Source organism: Camellia sinensis, chromosome 2, assembly GCF_055761805.1.
Source record: "Camellia sinensis isolate YWXY chromosome 2, ASM5576180v1, whole genome shotgun sequence".
In the NCBI taxonomy this organism is placed as follows: domain Eukaryota; kingdom Viridiplantae; phylum Streptophyta; class Magnoliopsida; order Ericales; family Theaceae; genus Camellia; species Camellia sinensis.
Window position 1 is genome coordinate 179,046,119 of NC_138962.1, and position 19,886 is coordinate 179,066,004.

General features: G+C 39.5%; 1 long non-coding RNA gene across 5 annotated transcripts in view; it reads left to right on the plus strand.

The window, feature by feature from the left end:
* Positions 1–19,629, plus strand: part of LOC145808670 (uncharacterized) — a 34,630-nt gene extending 15,001 nt beyond the window's left edge. The window contains exons 1-6 of one of the 5 annotated variants that reach the window (XR_014352155.1): positions 12,614–12,780; positions 13,097–13,154; positions 14,528–14,692; positions 16,574–16,824; positions 16,936–17,286; positions 19,107–19,629. This is a non-coding gene — a long non-coding RNA (uncharacterized LOC145808670). Of the gene's footprint in view, positions 1–12,613; positions 12,781–13,096; positions 13,155–14,527; positions 14,693–16,573; positions 16,825–16,935; positions 17,287–19,106 lie in introns of those variants that run through there. The other 4 variants (XR_014352137.1, XR_014352149.1, XR_014352143.1 and 1 more) reach the window with 4 other exon arrangements.
* Positions 19,630–19,886: the final 257 nt, after the last annotated feature.

Sequence of the window (19,886 nt, forward strand, 5' to 3'; positions counted from 1 at the left end):
ATGTCCTTGGAGGTGGCATGCTTCCTGTACTTGAAAATGATATTCCCATATAGGGTGAGCCACAGCCCAGTAGAAATACACTAAACCAACCATGAACAATGACTAAAATATTAGCAATTGATAGATGGCCAACACTGATACAATCACATAAATCACACATTTATGTCAAACGACTTATGAGTCCAAGTTTCCTTTCATTTTCCCTTTTTCAACAGATAAGCATGCTAGCTCTATCATCATTTCCACAGATATGTATAAAAACTATATCCCACATTCAGATAAGCATATGAGCTATATCCACATTCTCAACAGATATGTATAACCACAATATCCACAGATAAGCATATAAGCTATATCCACACTTCACAAAGATAAGCATATAAGCTCTATCTTCACTACTAGATAAGCATATGAGCTGTATCTACGGAGTTCATCCCCTATCTTCTCCCAACACTATCCGGTTTAGAGGTACATCCCCTATCTTCCCCTAAACCGCGGAGTACATCCCCTATCTCCTCCTCTACACATAACGTATATAAACACATTGGTTCTATATACAATCACTCAATACATATAGTTAATGTATTCAATCAACCGTCAAGTTCCATGACACATTTCATTGATTAGTTTCAGTTTGCCTAATCAACATGCATTGTCTACAACAATCACGACTATCCTCCACCGATAGCCCAAAGCAGTTATTTCTAAACAGAAAATAAATGCAAAAATGGATATTCAATCAACATTTCATTTCCTCATTCTTCTCAATTAATTATCCCAATTAATCAAACAATGTAATTAGGCCATTTTCCATAATTACCATTTCAACCCTTAGGTCCCATTTTCATCAATGATTTATCATCAATTCCATTTCTCCATTCCAAACATACATCTAGGTTTATTATGAATAAAACCTCAACTTTTGTAAAATTGCACAAAAGTCCCAAACTTTCACAAAATTACCAAGCCAAGCCCAACATCTCAAAATACCAAAATTTAAAGACAAAATCCATAGAGAGGAGTAGGATATCCCTACCTCAAATTCGGAGTCCCAAAGGAGAAGACGACAAAACCCAACGTGCTCCAAAACCCGTGATTTTCAGATTAAAATGTAGCCCTCGACGATCAACAACTTTTTTGTAAAGGCCAAAGGTGAGCAAATCACTCCTACTAGATCAAAACCTAGAGAGAAGGTAGTATCTAGAGAGAGGGACTCAACAATGGTGTTTTTGGAAAAGTAAGAGAGAGAAGAGAAAGTGAAAAAGTGATTTGAAGAGTCACAAATTCGGGACTTTAACCCAGGTCTCCGCTCGAGCGTAAAACACCCCGCTCGAGCGGCCACTCACAGACTTCCGCTCGAGCGGTCAACCTCCCGCTCGAGCGCAGAATGCACTCGCTCAGCACTTTTGCAGAACCAGACCTCCGCTCGAGCTCCCAACCCTACGCTCGAGCGTACAACACTGCACAACAAATACTGGATGGGTGTATTCCCCGCTCGAGCGCCAACATCTCCGCTCGAGCGGACAGGCCAAAAATCTGGGCAACTAGTTTTGGTTTCTAAACTCAATCAACCTGAAACAAATCCGCCCAACACATCCTATAACTCAAATACGAAGTAAAAAGGATGTAAACAAGATAATAAACAACTACTAACATCCACGGACACATGTCCGGATCACGGTATAACAAGGGTAAACCCGGGATCGCTATAACCTCCCCCCCTTAAAGAATTTCGTCCCCGAAATTAAACACAAGTTTTCAAAAACAAGTTTTCCTCCAATTTTAGACAATGTTACACTTTAACATTTAACATTTCGACCCATTACCGGTCATCCCATCCCTTTAACAAGAGACATTTCACAATATGTAAACAACATATGTACTTTCAACATGCATCAACATTATGCATCATCTTTCCAATTTCAACAATATATCAACATATATAATGTCACATTCAACTTCCATATGAGGCAAGTTCTATAACATACTTCCAATAAACCAAACATTTTCAATGTTTCACAACTTAAGACATATATAAAAGCTCTTAAGTTCAACAAAAGCAAAATGTAAATATAAGATTACATATCAACAAACAAGTCCGGATATTTCTCTCGGACTTCCAACTCACGTTCCCAAGTGGCTTCCTCCACTCCGTGATGTTTCCACAAGACTTTCACCAAAGGAATGGTCTTGCCACGCAGGACCTGATCCCGCCTAACCAAGACCCGAACCGGTCTCTCCTCATACGAGGCATCCTCATCTACCTCTAAATCAGTCCAATCCAGCACATGTGATGGATCTAGCTCATACTTCCGAAGCATACTCACATGAAACACGTCATGTACTCCGGTCAACTGCGGCGGTAAGGCTAACCGATAACCAACCTCACCAATCCTCTCAAGAATCTCAAAAGGACCAATAAACCGAGGGGATAACTTCCCACTCTTTCCAAACCTCATCAATCCTCGCCTAGGTGATATCTTCAGAAAGACATGATCACCTACCTCAAACGCCAAAGGCCTCCTCCTACGGTCGGCATAACTCTTTTGTCGACTCTGGGCTGTAACAAGCCTCCTACGGATAAGCTCAACTTTCTCCGTCGTCTCCCTAACCAACTCCGGACCCAACAAAGGTGCATCACCCACCTCGGCCCAACAAACTGGAGACCTACACGGTCGGCCATACAAGGCCTCAAACGGTGCCATACCGATACTAGACTGAAAACTGTTGTTGTAGGCAAACTCTACCAATGGCAAGTGCCTCTCCCACGTCCCACTGAAGTCCAGGACACAACCTCAAAGCATATCATCGAGGATCTGAATAGTACGCTCGGACTACCCGTCAGTCTGAGGATGATAAGCCGTACTAAAGGTCAACTTAGTACCCAAGGCACTCTGCAAACTCTGCCACAATCTAGCAGTAAAACGAGGATCTCTATCTGAGATGATCGTCACTGGGACCCCGTGCAATCTCACTACGTCCCGAATATATAAGTCGGCGAGATGATCCACCGAATCTCTCACGCGCATAGGAATGAAGTGCGCAGACTTAGTCAATCGGTCTATAACCACCCAAATAGCATCACTACCCCGCTGAGTCCTCGGAAGACCTACAACGAAGTCCATAGTGATATGCTCCCACTTCCACTCGGCAATAGGCAAGGGTTGCAACAAACCCGCTGGCCTCTGATGCTCGGCCTTCACTTGCTGGCAAGTAAGGCACTTCGATACGAAAACTGCCACATCTCTCTTCATACCTCGCCACCAAAATTGGCGACCCAAATCCTGATACATCTTAGTACCTCCCGGATGCACCGCAAGGCGCGAATGGTGAAACTCTCGGAGTACTTCCTCACGGCAAGCCTCCGGTACAAACAGACGGTCTCGGTATCTCACACTCAGGTCGGGATACACCGTCAAACCCTTCTCAACTGTTCCACTGGAGATCTTCTCTCGGAGGGATTCTACCTCAAGGTCACCTCCCTGTGCCTCTAACACTCTAGTCACAAGAGTAGGCTGCGCAACAACAGAAAACAAGGCCGCAGCCTCAATAGATTCGCCCAGTAGCAAATCAAACTCGCCAAGTGCTCCCAACATCTCCCATTCCCGGATGGCTATACAAGCTACATCACTAATGGATTTCCTACTAAGGGCATCGGCCACAACATTGGCCTTTCCTGGATGATAATGTAACTCAAAATCATAATCCTCGATGAACTCCATCCACCTCCTCTGCCTCAAATTCAAGTCTCTCTGTGTAAACAGATACTTCAAACTCTTATGATCCGAGAATACCTCGAACCTCTCACCATAAAGGTAGTGCCTCCAGATTTTCAAGGCAAAGATCACTGCTGCTAACTCTAGGTCGTGTGTGGGGTAATTCTTCTCGTGTATTTTCAACTGACGTGAGCCATAAGCTACCACTTTCCCCTCTTGCATCAACACACAACCCAAACCCTCCCGTGAGGCATCACAATAAACCGCATAACCCAACCCTCTCTCCGGAATAATCAACACCGGAGCGGTGGTCAATCTAACTTTTAGCTCTTGGAACGACTTTTCACAAGTCTCACTCCACACAAACTTGACTCCCTTCCGAGTCAGTCTAGTCAACGGTGACGCTAACCTGGAGAAATCTTTCACAAACCGACGGTAATACCCAGCTAATCCCAGAAAACTGCGGATCTCAAACACACTCTTAGGCTGTGCCCAATCTTGCACTGCCTCAACCTTGGATGTATCAACAGACACCCCTTCCCCGGATACCACGTGGCCTAAGAATTTAACTTCCCTCAGCCAGAACTCACACTTCCCAAACTTGGCATACAGCCTATGGGCTCTAAGCAACTCAAGCACCACTCTCAAGTGTGCCTCATGCTCCTCCTCAGTAGGCGAATAAATAAGAATGTCGTCCACAAAAACGACCACAAATCGGTCTAAGAGCTCCCGGAAAATCCGGTTCATCAAGTCCATAAAGACTGCCGGTGCATTGGTAAGCCCAAATGGCATCACCAGAAACTCATAATGGCCATACCGCGTACGGAATGCCGTTTTCGGAATATCCTCTTCCCTGACCCTCAACTGGTGGTAACCCGATCTCAAGTCTATCTTAGAGAAACAATGGGAACCCTTCAACTGGTCAAACAAATCATCTATACGGGCCATAGGGTACTTATTCTTAACCGTAGCCCGATTCAACTTCCGATAGTCAATACACAGTCTCAAGGCACCATCTTTCTTTTTAACAAAGAGGGCCGGTGCTCCCCACGGCGAAACACTAGGGCGAACAAAACCCTTATCTAGCAATTCCTGGAGCTGAACTTTCAACTCAACCAACTCTGCTGGAGCAAAACGATAAGGTGCCATAGAAATCGGCGCCGTGCCGGGCACTAAATCAATAGAGAACTCTATCTCTCGGTGAGGTGGCAAACTAACAAGATCTTCGGGAAAGACATCCGAATACTCACAAACCACCCTCGGCAATATAACCTGGGTCTCATCACACTCACCAGTCTCAACACTAGCCAGTAGACTACTAAGCTCACTTCGCCCTCGCGAATCATACCCCGGTGGCAAAATACTACAACCCGGTCTCCCAAGAAATGGAACCACTCCCCGCTCAAGGTACATAACGTGACCCTCTGGCGGTAGCAATCAATAACAGCCCGGTATGACGATAACCAGTCCATACCCAAAATAACATCAAAACCCTTCATGGGCATGACAACAAACGGAAAAGGAAGCCTATAGTCGGCGACTTCTATATCACATCCTCTAACACCTTGTTTCAGGATCAACTCACCGCCCAAAGGCGATACCACACAAATAGGAGATGCTAACTGTGCTAACTCCAATTCCAAAACAGATGCAAATGCAGCAGATACAAAAGAATGAGATGCACCCGTGTCTATCAACACATTAGCAACCGAGTTGCAAAACAGAAAAGTACCTCTCACTACTGATGGAGCTGGTACCAAATCCTGCGCGGTAACAGCATACACGCGCCCCGTAGGCCCCTGGTCTACCTGCTCACCTCTCGGAGCAAAAGACTGCTGCACAGACTGGGATGACGAAGCTCCCGGATTGGCCCTCGAGGCCTGCACAGACTGAGCTGGCTGATAACTCTGCGTCTGCCTAGAACCAGACGCCCCCGAAGTGGCACTCAACTGTGGGCAAAACCTCTTCAGGTGCCTAGGCTGTCCACACTGATAACAAGTCAAGGGCTGCCCCCTGCTCAAACTCTAACTCTGCGGTCTAGCTGAAGAAGAAGCAGCTCTCTGACCCCCACCCTTCTGCGGGCAAACAGAAACCTTGTGACCCAACTGGCCACACTTGTAACAGGTGAATTCCCCCTGACCACCTCTCCCGGAGCCTGCACTCGGCACTGGGAAGGTCGATCTAGCAACACCACCCTGCGACTGCTGAGGGTTAGAACCCCTCTGCCTCCTGCCATCACCCTGACTATCTTGACTCCTCTTGGAGCCTCTCTGCCCCTCATCCTCCTCCTGCATCATGAGCTCCATATGAGCTGCAGCATCTACCAGGTGTCTATACTCTCGAATATAAGACCCACCAACCCTCAACTTGAGGCCCCGCCTCAACTTCCGCTCAAACTCATAGCAACGGCGTTCCTCGGACGCCACCAGTTCAGGTGCAAACCTGGACAGACTGGTAAAAGTAGCCTCAAACTCGGCCACTGACAAGCCCTGCTGATTAAGCCGGCTGAACTGATCCCTCAGCTTCTCCCTAGCTACTGCAGACAAAAACCTCTCCTGTAAAGCATTTATAAACGCCTCCCAAGTACCACCAACACGAGCCTTCTCATACTTCCACCATTGACCCGCATCTCCCTTCAGTTGGAAGGATGCCAAGGTCACTTTCAGTGCTCCGTCCTCGATGCCAAGCATCTCGAACGTCTTACTCATTTGCTCTAGCCACTCATCAGCCTTCAGTGGCTCTTTCGGATCCCCGATAAACTCATCCGGATTAGACCGGAAGAACTCCCTCTTCAAGAAAGAAGGCCCTGCCTCAGCTGCCTGATTCCCAGCTCTAAGAATACCCAAAGCTCCTGCTATCTCTCTGGCCAAGGCACCCATAGCCTGCTGACCCACTGGCTCAGCCACACTGGCCTGACCAACTCCCTCCTGCACTGCCGGAATCTCACCCGGTAACGGTGCTTCCTGCCTCGCAGGTCTACCACGCCTAGCACCTCTTCCTCGTCCTGACATCCTAATAAAGGTAACACAGAACGTTAGCACATTCACAAATGTGCCGAAACTAAACACTCACGTCCTAATGCATGGACAACAGTAATTCACTCCACGTAAGCACATAAACACATAAGCACTTACGAATTTCATTTCCGGATAATGATAGTCCCGAGGCGTTACTAGAGTTCCGGTCAGAAACAGCGTCGATCAAGTGCTTTTCCAACAAGACTCCCAGAAACCCAAGGATCCAATCAACAACCTAGAAACTAAATCCCATACCCACATAGTCACATAAGCATGTTATCAAGTAAGCACATAGCATATGATACTACATCTAAGTCTCTATCAAGCGAGACAAACCCATTGTGATACTAATCACTTCCCACGTACCCAAAGTATTCGAACCCGGTACGCTCTGATACCAAGTTGTAACGCCCTAAAAAAAAACATTAAACCCATCCGATAAGACATGCATTTATATATAAACTAACCACATTCTTTTATACATTAGAGTTCCATTACATAAGTATTACATGTTAACATCAAAACAAAAATGCCCTACGGGCTTACAACTTTCCAAGTTAACACTTGGTTACAACAAAGAGTACTAACTCGTTTACATATTAAGCCCTTGGCTTGAAGTCACATGTAATACATCAAAAGTTAAGCGACAAAAATATGTCCGCCTCTAGCCTCCCAGCTATGTCCTTGGAGGTGGCATGCTTCCTGTACCTGAAAATGATATTCCCATATAGGGTGAGCCACAGCCCAGTAGAAATACACTAAACCAACCATGAACAATGACTAAAATATTAGCAATTGATAGATGGCCAACACTGATACAATCACATAAATCACACATTTATGTCAAACGACTTATGAGTCCAAGTTTCCTTTCATTTTCCCTTTTTCAACAGATAAGCATGCTAGCTCTATCATCATTTCCACATATATGTATAAAAACTATATCCCACATTCAGATAAGCATATGAGCTATATCCACATTCTCAACAGATATGTATAACCACAATATCCACAGATAAGCATATAAGCTATATCCACACTTCACAAAGATAAGCATATAAGCTCTATCTTCACTACTAGATAAGCATATGAGCTGTATCTACGGAGTTCATCCCCTATCTTCTCCCAACACTATCCGGTTTAGAGGTACATCCCCTATCTTCCCCTAAACCGCGGAGTACATCCCCTATCTCCTCCTCTACACATAACGTATATAAACACATTGGTTCTATATACAATCACTCAATACATATAGTTAATGTATTCAATCAACCGTCAAGTTCCATGACACATTTCATTGATTAGTTTCAGTTTGCCTAATCAACATGCATTGTCTACAACAATCACGACTATCCTCCACCGATAGCCCAAAGCAGTTATTTCTAAACAGAAAATAAATGCACAAATGGATATTCAATCAACATTTCATTTCCTCATTCTTCTCAATTAATTATCCCAATTAATCAAACAATGTAATTAGGCCATTTTCCATAATTATCATTTCAACCCTTAGGTCCCATTTTCATCAATGATTTATCATCAATTCCATTTCTCCATTCCAAACATACATCTAGGTTTATTATGAATAAAACCTCAACTTTTGTAAAATTGCACAAAAGTCCCAAACTTTCACAAAATTACCAAGCCAAGCCCAACATCTCAAAATACCAAAATTTAAAGACAAAATCCATAGAGAGGAGTAGGATATCCCTACCTCAAATTCGGAGTCCCAAAGGAGAAGACGACAAAACCCAACGTGCTCCAAAACCCGTGATTTTCAGATTAAAATGTAGCCCTCGACGATCAACAACTTTTTTGTAAAGGCCAAAGGTGAGTAAATCACTCCTACTAGATCAAAACCTAGAGAGAAGGTAGTATCTAGAGAGAGGGACTCAACAATGGTGTTTTTGGAAAAGTAAGAGAGAGAAGAGAAAGTGAAAAAGTGATTTGAAGAGTCACAAATTTGGGACTTTAACCCAGGTCTCCGCTCGAGCGTAAAACACCCCGCTCGAGCGGCCACTCACAGACTTCCGCTCGAGCAGTCAACCTCCCGCTCGAGCGCAGAATGCACTCGCTCAGCACTTTTGCAGAACCAGACCTCCGCTCGAGCTCCCAACCCTACGCTCGAGCGTACAACACTGCACAACAAATACTGGATGGGTGTATTCCCCGCTCGAGCGCCAACATCTCCGCTCGAGCGGACAGGCCAAAAATCTGGGCAACTAGTTTTGGTTTCTAAACTCAATCAACCTGAAACAAATCCGCCCAACACATCCTATAACTCAAATACGAAGTAAAAAGGATGTAAACAAGATAATAAACAACTACTAACATCCACAGACACATGTCCGGATCACGGTATAACAAGGGTAAACCCGGGATCGCTATAGAAAGGATATTGAAAAGTGAACAAAAAGGTCGGATCTCGGCTTTATATAAAAGTCGCCCCGCTCGAGCGGCAAAATCCCCGCTCGAGCGTCACTCACAGATCCCCGCTCGAGCGTCCAATCTCCCGCTCGAGCGGCGGATGCACGCTCCCAGAACTTTTACAGACATGGTTCTCGCTCGAGCGTCAAACTCCCCGCTCGAGCGTCAGACACAAACTCCCGCTCGAGCGGCCAATCCTCCGCTCGAGCGTCTACCGCTGCAGACGAAATACTAGATGGGTGATTTCCCTGCTCGAGCGCCAACACCCCCGCTCGAGTGGACAAGCAACAACAGGGTCCCGCTCGAGCGTCAAAAGCACTGCTCGAGCGGAGAGACTAAAAACTAGGCGAAGATTTTACGTTTTAAACACAACCAACTTATTCCCAACTTGCCCAACACAACTCAAAGCTCGAACACAAAGAGTAAGGGATAGAAAGAGGATAAGACAACTGCACCCTTACGAAACCGAATCCGGATTACAGTTAAGCACAAAAAGGAAAACCGGGATCGCTATATATTGAGTGATTGTATATAGAACCAATGCGTTTGTATACGTTATGTGTAGAGGAGGAGATGGAGGATGTACTCTGTGGTTTAGGGGAAGATGGGGGATGTACCTCTAAACCGGATAGTATTGGGAGAAGATAGGGGATGAACTCCGTAGATACAGCTCATATGCTTGTCTAGAGAAGTGAAGATAGAGCTAATATGCTTATCTTTGTGAAGTGTGGATATAGCTTATATGCTTATCTGTGAATGTGGGATATTGTTGTTATACATATCTGTTGGGAATGTGGATATAGCTTATATGCTTATCTGTGAATGTGGGATATAGTTTTTATACATATCTGTTGAGATGATGATAGAGCTAATATGCTCATCTGTTGAAAAAGGGAAAATGAAAAGTAACTTGGACTCATAAGTCGGATGACATAAAATGTGATTTATGTGGATGTATCAGTGTTGGCCATCTATCAATTGCTAATCTTTTAGTCATTGTTCATGGTTGGTTTAGTGTATTTCTACTGGGCTGTGGCTCACCCTATATGAGAATATCATTTTCAGGTACAGGTAGCATGCCACCTCCAAGGTCATAGCTTGGGAGGCTAGAGGCGAGCAGATTGTTGTGGTTTTAGTTCATTTTTGATGTATTACATGTATATTCAAGCCGAGGGCTTACTGTGTAGATGAGTTAGCACTCTTTTGTTGTAACCAAGTGTTAACTTGGAAAGCTGTAAGCCCGTAGGGCATTTTTGCTTTTGTTGTTAACATGTAATACTTTTGTAATGAAACTCTGATGAATAAAAGAATGTGGTTATTTCATTTGTCAATGAATGTCTTATTTGATGGGTTTAATGTTATTATTTTGAGGGCGTTACAGTTTACATGGGTCAATCGTAAATAAGATAGTCTCTTACTTAAAAATGCTATCTGTATAATTTGCATTTATTGAGAGAAAATTATACTACTAATACGTCTTAAATGTAGATATTTAAAAGGTTGAATTTGGATATTTTAAAGGTTTGGAATCACTAGGAACTCCAATGATGTGTTAAAAATACCAAGTAAAATAGATGGACTACTTGAAATTGACAAGTTGAGAGTTAGCGAGTTAGCAAAATTCTTGCATCAATTCGAAGAGAAGATCGAAAGCTTTCACGAGGAATTTGCGTTAAGGATGTGGTCGTATTAGGCGGGGAATAATGTCACAACTTGGGAATTTTATCAAATATTTGAGTTACGAATTCGATTTTAGATTTATGTAAAATTTTGTAGAAATCCCTATAATTAGGTAGATAATTGTAGAATTTTTTTATCATAAGGCGGTGGAAGGATGTAGATAGCTTTCATACTGCTAGATCATTGAAATTTATACATATCTAGACTATTAATTAAAATATATAATAGGCAGTCATTTGGTTATAATGGAAGAATTAGATAGTTTCCACACCATTGGATTGTTGATATTTGTATATATATCTAGACTATTAATTGAAGATTTGAAGGCCAAAGGCATCATTTGGCCAAACTAACAAAGCAATGGTAAACTCTCCGTACTTCCAATTCGAACTTTACTTCTTGTGAACTTGCTATTTTCAAGTCAAACTCTCTTTACTTCCAACCCAAACTCTATACCATCCTAGAGATGCCCCAAGGATCTGTGTGTATTAATTAAAGAGAATATAATTAAAATTTTGATTTTTTAGGTGTATTAGCTTATGGCCAAATGTGTGGTGTGTATACTTGTATAAATTTGTGTGTAGTGTGCTCAGCATCTCCATTGGAGATGCCCCAAGGATCCTAATAATGAGCCAAGGCTAGTAGTATTGCCCCAACTAGGAATGGTGTAGGAATAGAACACCACAAATCCAATCCCACTCTACTTCATTGCTATTCCTACTTTTGTTTTAAAATTTTGCCATATATTCCCAATACATTTCCAAACATAAGATTATGTCTCAAGATTTCAATATTTCAAAATTCCACTATATCTTGTGGCTAAGAGTGTATTGAAAAAGAGGAAAATAAGGATATTATAAGATAAACAAAAAAGGAGTGAACAGAGATACAGAAAAAGTAAACTGAGATACAGAAAATCGTAAACTATATCCTACGAATAACAAAATTTGTAACTTTTCAATGCCCTAGATTCAGCAATCCCTAATTTCGAAATTTAAAATCCCAAATTTGAAATGAAAATCCTCATTTATGCGATACAAACCTGAATGTGGGTGTTTGATGAAGGTGTTCCTCGTTTTCCCGGTGGTGTACTGTTGGCCGTTGTTCGCTGCTTCCTCTTCGTCGTCGGTCTTCCCATCGGAGTTCGGCTGAGTGAGGGAGAAGAAGATGGGCTGGATATCAAAAACGGCTTTCGTAAAAGTAGAAGGAGATGGGTTTTGTGTAAAATGAAACGGCTTTCCGAAAACTGTTTTATATTTATGATAATATTATTATTTTAGGCAAACAATATTTATAAATTGAAAAAAAAATAATAAAAATAAAAATAGTTTTACAAAAACCTTTTTATATAAACTTAAAATTAATTAGGTGTTAAGTAAAAACGATTTTACAAAAACCGTTTTTATGAACGAAAATTTTATTTATTTTTTATTCATCAAAAACGGCTTTGCCAATGCCCTTTTAAGGAGAACGATTTTTGTAAACCCGTTTCACCCTATATTGGGAATAAATTAGAAAACACAACTTAGAATTGGACTAAAATATTCAACACGCCACAATCAGGGAAATTGGCCGTTTTTCCCCTTTCTTTCTCTATTCTCTCTCTGCATATGTCCATACATGTATATCCTATCTGTTTGTCCCTTCTTCTAAGTCAATCGAAACCCTTTTATTGTTTTATTATATTTATCTATTTGATTTTCTTATTTATAAAATATAAAGATTTTTCTCGGCAATATATATATATATATATGTATGTATGTATGTGTGTGTGTGTATGCAGTGTATAGAAGTGTGAGATGGCAGCTCTACTTCTATCTTATTAAATCCAACAGATTGAGTCCAAAAAAAGGTCCCTTACTTCCATTCGTTGCAAATCACGAAGGAGCTCTCTTCGGCATCCTTGTGTTGATAGCCACACCTTTCTTTCCCTTTTCTCGGTATGACACCATTATTGTTTCAATCATATGTGCCTCAGTCTTTTACTCTGGAATTTTTTTTCTTCTTAATTCTATTTCCCTTTCCATCCTCTTCCCCCCCATTTTCTCTGGGTTTTGTTTTGTTTGATGGAAGATTGCTTCTAAATAAGAAGATTTTTACTTTTAAAGGCTCAATTTTTCTTTTGTTTTTTGTTTTTCTAAGGAAAATATTTGATTCATGTACAATTGGCTTTTTGGTGATACAAAATTATTAATATTTTTCCAAGGTTTTTGGGTTTTTATATTTAAATTCATTGCTGGATTTTTTTTTTTCTAGGGAAAAATATTTGATTTATGTTCAATTGGCTTTTCGGTGATACAGTGCAGTTTCAGAGGTTTGTTTTTAGTTTTTTTACTTTTGCGTATCTTAGTTGAGTTGTATTGTAACAGTTTGGTTATGGGTTGGAAATTGATGTTTGATTTGAATGATGAAAATTTTGATGGGATATGATTTTAATCTTTTCCAATTGGTGTGAAAAACTAAAAAATTCATGGTTGCGGTTGCCACCACCGTTACTCTACAATTGTTATACCCTGCAACCATGTCAGCACCACTGTTACCATTACGGTTGCTGCCACCGCTAAAACCTTGGCCCATATCCTAACAGCTTGAGTTTTTAGGACAATTCTTTGATCCTTCTATTCAAAGTTCTTTTATGAGAATTATGCTTTTTGTGGTGCCACTACATCTATGCCATGTCTGTCTGAATGCTAAACGCTGATATCCACTGGCATCTGTTTGTTTTTTTTGCCTTCAATTGCTGATTTAGTAGATGGAAAATTTTGTAAATTTAAAATTAAGAAATGGCTATAGTTGCTAATTTCTGTACTTCCAATGCACCCACTAACCATCACATCCTTTAGAATAGCATAGTGGCTATTTATAAGTATCATCACATCCTATGCACATTCATTTCATTCGTATCACACACTTGTTTCTAGTAAGTACAAAAAGATGAGCTAGTGTCTGCACTACTTTTAATATTTATGGCGCACTCCATGTTTTTTGATACTCCTTCGGCAGTAAAATGTGAAGTTATGCAACCGCAGGGTTTAGCCCAGTGGCCAGTGTACCTCACTAAAAGGTCATGAGTTTGACCCGCCCATCCCCTTCAATGTACCAAAGAAAGTGAGTGAAGTAATATATTTTGTTTATTTTGTGATTGTCAAAGCCTAGACTCTAGACAATCCTTTTCACCTAGTAAAATCTTCCTCAGCATTAATGAATGATCCTTTTTTGAAAAATAAACAAGTAATTATGCTGTCCTTACAGATTCTTCAGAGTTAATAAAGGAGGTCTATGATGAACTATGCCATTCTAAATATACATCTTTTCCAGTTCTTTTTTATTTTGCATATCACCTTTGTTCTTATTCTTCTCCCAACATATATTTTTTTTTTTAATAATTGAAGTAGATTTCCTTTTTGTTTTGTTTTGTTTTTTTTTTTTTTAATGAAATGTAACACTAAAAGTTTGTCAATTGGTAATATCAGCAACCTAATATTCTTGTTAAAGTAGTGAAGAAACGGAACGTTTACTTGGTTTTACGTTGAATGCCACTTGTGGTTTTGACTCTATTCTGATTTTCTTGGAATCAATCAATGACCTGCTAGTTTATTTAAACCACATCATTATGGTGATTGAGTACTCAAGATGTGTTTTATCTGCAACCCTTTTATGAGATACTTACCATCGCACTGTCACCAGATTCATCATCCCCAAATGCTGGGGGTGGCTCGTGTGCCACTGCCTCTTGATTTTCCGCAGGACGAGCCCATATATGTTAATGCGAAACAATACGATGCAATTCTCAGGCGAAGACAATACCGTGCCAAGCTTGAAGCTCAAAACAAAGTCTCAAAAGCTCGAAAGGTATGAACGGACCTTATATTTTCAGCTTCTTTCATTTGTTTTCCTCCAATCAGTCTTTTGTGCCGTGGTATGGTGCAGTGCTGTGTCTATTTGACCAAAAAAGTATTACTTCTTCAGAAGGTGAGCTCCTCGAGTTTGGGCCTCTGAAGATTTTTAAAGATGAAATGTCATCTATAAATATTTTTAAAGATGAAATGTCATCTATGAGCAAGTTTTTATCTTAGGCATTAATTAGTTTTTACTTTTAATTAGTACATGGGTGAAATTATAATTCTATTAGATGGAGTAAACAACACTAGTCATTATCTTTTTTTTCTTATTTTTTATTTAAATAACTACACTATTTTCAGCTGCAAAGAGTAAACACAAGTATTGTACATGGCTGTGATGCTCTGTTTCTTTGTAAAGAATGGAACTGTTACTGTCCAGGTGCCATGTCTGCCTGCTGTTACTGTCTATAAATTCTGCAGGATTGTGATGTGTATGCTTTAGTTTAGCTTCTATGAATAGCTGCCCAGGTGCTGTGTGTGAGTGTGTCTCTGCCTTGCTGTTGTTGATTCTGCCTTGCTGCTGCTAGCTCTGTTTGCGGGCTGTTTAGCAACTGTCTAGGTGTTGTTTGTGAGTGTGTATCACTATTTCTGCAGCTACTGCCTCACATGTACTGTGGCCATTTTTGTAGAGGTTGTTTTTGTTTGTTGGGTTTTAGTTGGTTTTGTCAGTTTTGTTTTGTTTTGTTTTTTTTTTTTTTGCTGGGTTGTTTAGTCATGTTAGGGCCTGGGGCATGCCCCCTTGTAATCTTGTATTTTTTCCTGTTTTAATTGAAGATGAGTGTGACTGAGATGAGAATGCTAAGGTGGATGTGTGGTAAGACTAGACAGGACAGGATTAGGAATGAGTGTATTCGGGAATGGGTAGGAGTAGCACCGATAGAAGATAAGTTGAGAGAGAATCGTTTGAGATGGTTTGGTCATATTCAACGGAGACCAACAGAGGCAGTAGTGAAGAGATGTGATACTGTAATGATAGATGGAAGTGTTAGGGACGGGGTAGGCCTAGATTAACGTTGACTAGCATTATAAATAGAGATATGAATCTACTTAATTTGACTAATGAAATGGCCTTTGATAGGGCCGCGTGGAGAAGAAGGATTCATGTAGCCGACCCATTTGATGGGACTTAAGGCTTGGTTTGGTTTGGTTTGGTTTGGTTTAATTTATGAATTCAACCCCCCCCCCCCCAAAAAAAAAAAAAAAAAAAAAAGAAAAAGAAAGAAAAATGTCTTGGGTTTAGGGGAAACACCATCATCATCATGCATAACAAAGTCTATTTGTTTCTTTATAATAGCTGTTAGTTAATTAATATATTCAATATAGTAACATCACATAATATTATGTTCTTTTTATTTAATTATTATATAATAATACTACTACTATATTATTGCTGTGTTAATTTTCTATCCATTATTATAGGTATTATCATTATGCCATGGCACTGATTTGAGCACTAGCTTTTTCAATTAATGGTGTCCGAAAAAGCTAATGCCCTAAAATTGCTCATTTGACCATAAGTCTAGGACACTTGAAGAGATAAAAACTCTCTTTTTATTGGATGATGGAAAAATAAATTAGTTTTTCCAATTGTAAAATTTTGATGCATGATCACAATTGTTTTGTTTTGCTTGAATGGCTATTTATAGTATTGTGTTAGAGATATGTTTTTGACAAATGACTTTAAACATAATATATTGCTGACATTGCTTTTCATGAAATGATGATGACAAACATAACATAATAAATTTTAGATCACCCCTTAAGCACCATCTTGTGAAACTAAGTTGAATGAGGGATAGTTTGTTATTGACAGTTTTTTGTGAGTTTCCAGAATATTGAAGCAATTGACAGATGAGCAAACTTTGAAAGATATGTTGTTGCTATTCTGTGCTTTTTAAGTACTTGAAGCAGTGAAATGATGAGTTTCCACAAATTTTCCAGTCAGAAAGGCATAAACAAGATCTCTTAGCTGAGATAGTTTCAGAGGAGCAATGTGGTAGGGAACTGTCTAAAATTGTGACAGAATTGCTTCCTAATCCAAAGAGCTCTACAATTGTGGATAAACCATCCCGGGCCTGAAAGGTATGGTTCTCAATCTCCATATGTGTAAACTGCAGGATCTGTCTTTAGTCCTTGTTGAGAGTAGTGATGATAAAGTGTTCTATTAACTTCAATGCTTCTACAATTTGCCAGAGGAGTAATGACAGAAAGAAGGTGTCTAAACGATTGACTGAAGAAGCAGAGAAATATTTTGAGGACTTCATTTCAAATGTTGAAGATACAGATATTTCTTCATTTGATGGAGAAAGGAGTGATGCAAGTTCGACTTTAGGAGTAACAAAGGCTAGAGATGCAGTGTCACATTCTAGGGAAATAGAAACAATGTATAATACATCAGGATCTAATTCTCTTCCTGTTGAAATGGATGGTGTTATTCTGCCTTGGTTGCAGTGGGAGACCGCTAATGATGGTTCCCCTCTTCCATCGAAGAATAAGAGAGAGCTTCCTGTGACTCCAAAAAGTATCTTATGGGATGCAACTCAGGTAACCTTCAAACTGTCATGTAGTTATAATATTTTAATTCATAAATTGCTGTTCTAACCTTTGCTGACTAAAAAGTTATTGCACAGAACATATTTTCATTTAGTTGTAAGTTGACTGCTTTACTGGCTTACAATAGTTTCATTTAGTTGTAAGTTGTTTGCTTCATTGGTTTATAAGAAATTAGTTGCCTTTTGTACCTGTGATAAGAATTATACAATATCAACTCTTCAGATTTTAAATTAAGGTTGATAAATTTTTAAACAAGATTTTTTTGGCTGAAATTTCAAGTTTAATAGAACTTTATATTTTATAGGTTGAAATTTGATAGCATATAGAACATTGAAAAGGGAAAATAAACAGACTTTACAATCTTTTTTTTTGATAAGTACAAACTTTACAATCTTTACTCGTGTGTATCTTAAAAGTGTAAAGTTTAAGTTGGTACATGCAGTTTTCAAACTTTGACTTTTCTCAATTATTTGGTCATGTCTCATTTGAGTTTTAATTGTTTTACAAAATTGTTCAAATGGCATTTATATAGGCAAACATGATGTGGTTACAATAATTTATGTTTGTATTTGCTTGAAGTCAATGCTATTGCTGTGTAATAAAATGTTGCTTGCTTGCCAATGCATTCAACCCTAACTGTCTACCAACCCTTTAGCTGTCCAACCACCCAAGTAACTGGGTTGACTTGTGGCATCATGCTGATATCAAAATGCCTATTAACGAACATAATTAGCAAAAAGGATGAGAAATAATTTGAAGATAAATTATGATGACCTTGATCTAGTGCACTGTTCATAGCCCTGTTGGTGCCACAAGATCAATTTAAGGAAATGCTAATTTACTTCACTCTGTTTTTTATATTGTATTTTTTGACAAGTAAATAATTCTTCAAGTCTACTGCCATCTCCACTTATTGAAAGGCTTTAAACTCTATTCTGGTTTTTAAAACATTGATTATAGAACAGAATGTGTTTCACTCAACCGACATTATTTATAGGATATATTTTCAATAGTTTTTTTGCATCACCCATCAATAGGGAATTTCAGGTCCTCAATTCAATATTGCTCATATTAATTTGCATTTTTTTCCTCTAATTAAATTCTTAGATTTTGACCATCTCTTTTTGGTTGCTTGGAATATTAGTTAGGTGATTAGATTTGCTGCAAAACCATGTTCTGCACTTTTTCTTTTTTCTTTTTTTTTGGTTGCAACAATGCGAAACTCATTTAGGTTATTATTCATGGGTATAAAACGGATGACTTGCAAATAAGCATGCATTGTGGTTGTAACCAAAAGTTAATGATGGCAAGGAGAGAATCTGTTGAGTGGATTTTAAGGGTTAGGAGTTTAAAGGATGTAACCAAAAGTAAAAGCCAAGGGGGTCTAGGAGTTAAAAAGATGTAACCAAAAGTAAAAGCCAAGTGTGGTACAGTTAACTCTTTATACAACAGAAATGGTGATCATGAGGGCTGGACCTTAAATTTTAGAACTCTGTTTCAATGGGAGGTGGAGGAAATAATGAGATTAAATGATGCTCTACTTACTGCACCTGCTGTTAGAGACAACAGGTTTGACAATTTAAGGTGGTCCACTGGTTGCTTAAATAGATTGTCTCCTCAGCCTATCATTGGTTTGAATTGTCCTTGGGCCCTATTTGTAGAATTACTGCCTCTATTTGAAAAAATGTTGCCCCTCCCAAAGCTCAATTCTTTAGGTGGTTGGCATGGAGAAGGAGGATCAAATCATCCAGCTATCTTCAAAGGATTGAAGTTCTCAATAATAATGCTATTGTTCTTTCTGTTTTCTGCAGGACTGAGGTGGAATATGATGATCATGTGTTATTGCACTGTCTGTTTGTTTGGTTAGTTTGGTCACATGTTATTAGATGGTGGGGTTTAGTTTGGGCATTACCAGGCTCTGTTAATGACTTGCTCCAATGGTGGGCCGGTGTAAATCTGTCAAAACTGGAGAGGAAAATCTGGAATTCCATTCTATTTGCTGTTTTATGGTCAGTTTGGAAGCTTAGGAATGAGGTTGTCATTGATTTATTTCCGTGTTGTGATTAGGTGGAAGAATCATAGTTTGTGTTTGAAGCCAAGATAATCCAGAGAATGGAGCTTCTGGTGCTATCTACTCTTCAATGGAAGATGAATCCAGTGACCCCACTTTCATTTGTTGATCACATTGTGAGGAGGTTTGGATTTAAGACAGATTTGCATTTGGAGTTTCTGTGGAGGTGTATAGACAATTATTAAATGTTTATAATTTATGTATAGATAATTGTTGAATGTTTATAATTTATGGATATAGTTTCTTTTTGATGTTTTAAATAATATTTTGGTGGTTGTTGATGTTTTGTGATGCTTGTTTGTAATATTTGTTAAATTATACAAAATTGGTCAAATAGAACTTGTTGAATTTTTTTTAAAAAATAAATTGTATATTGTACGGCAGATATAATAAGTTGTTATATTACATATTTTACAGTGCACAATCAACGTCATTATTTGTTTCACCAATTAACGACGTGCAAAAATAGTAAAAAAAGTAATAACGCAAAATTTGTCGTTAAATAGTTTTTAACGGCGTA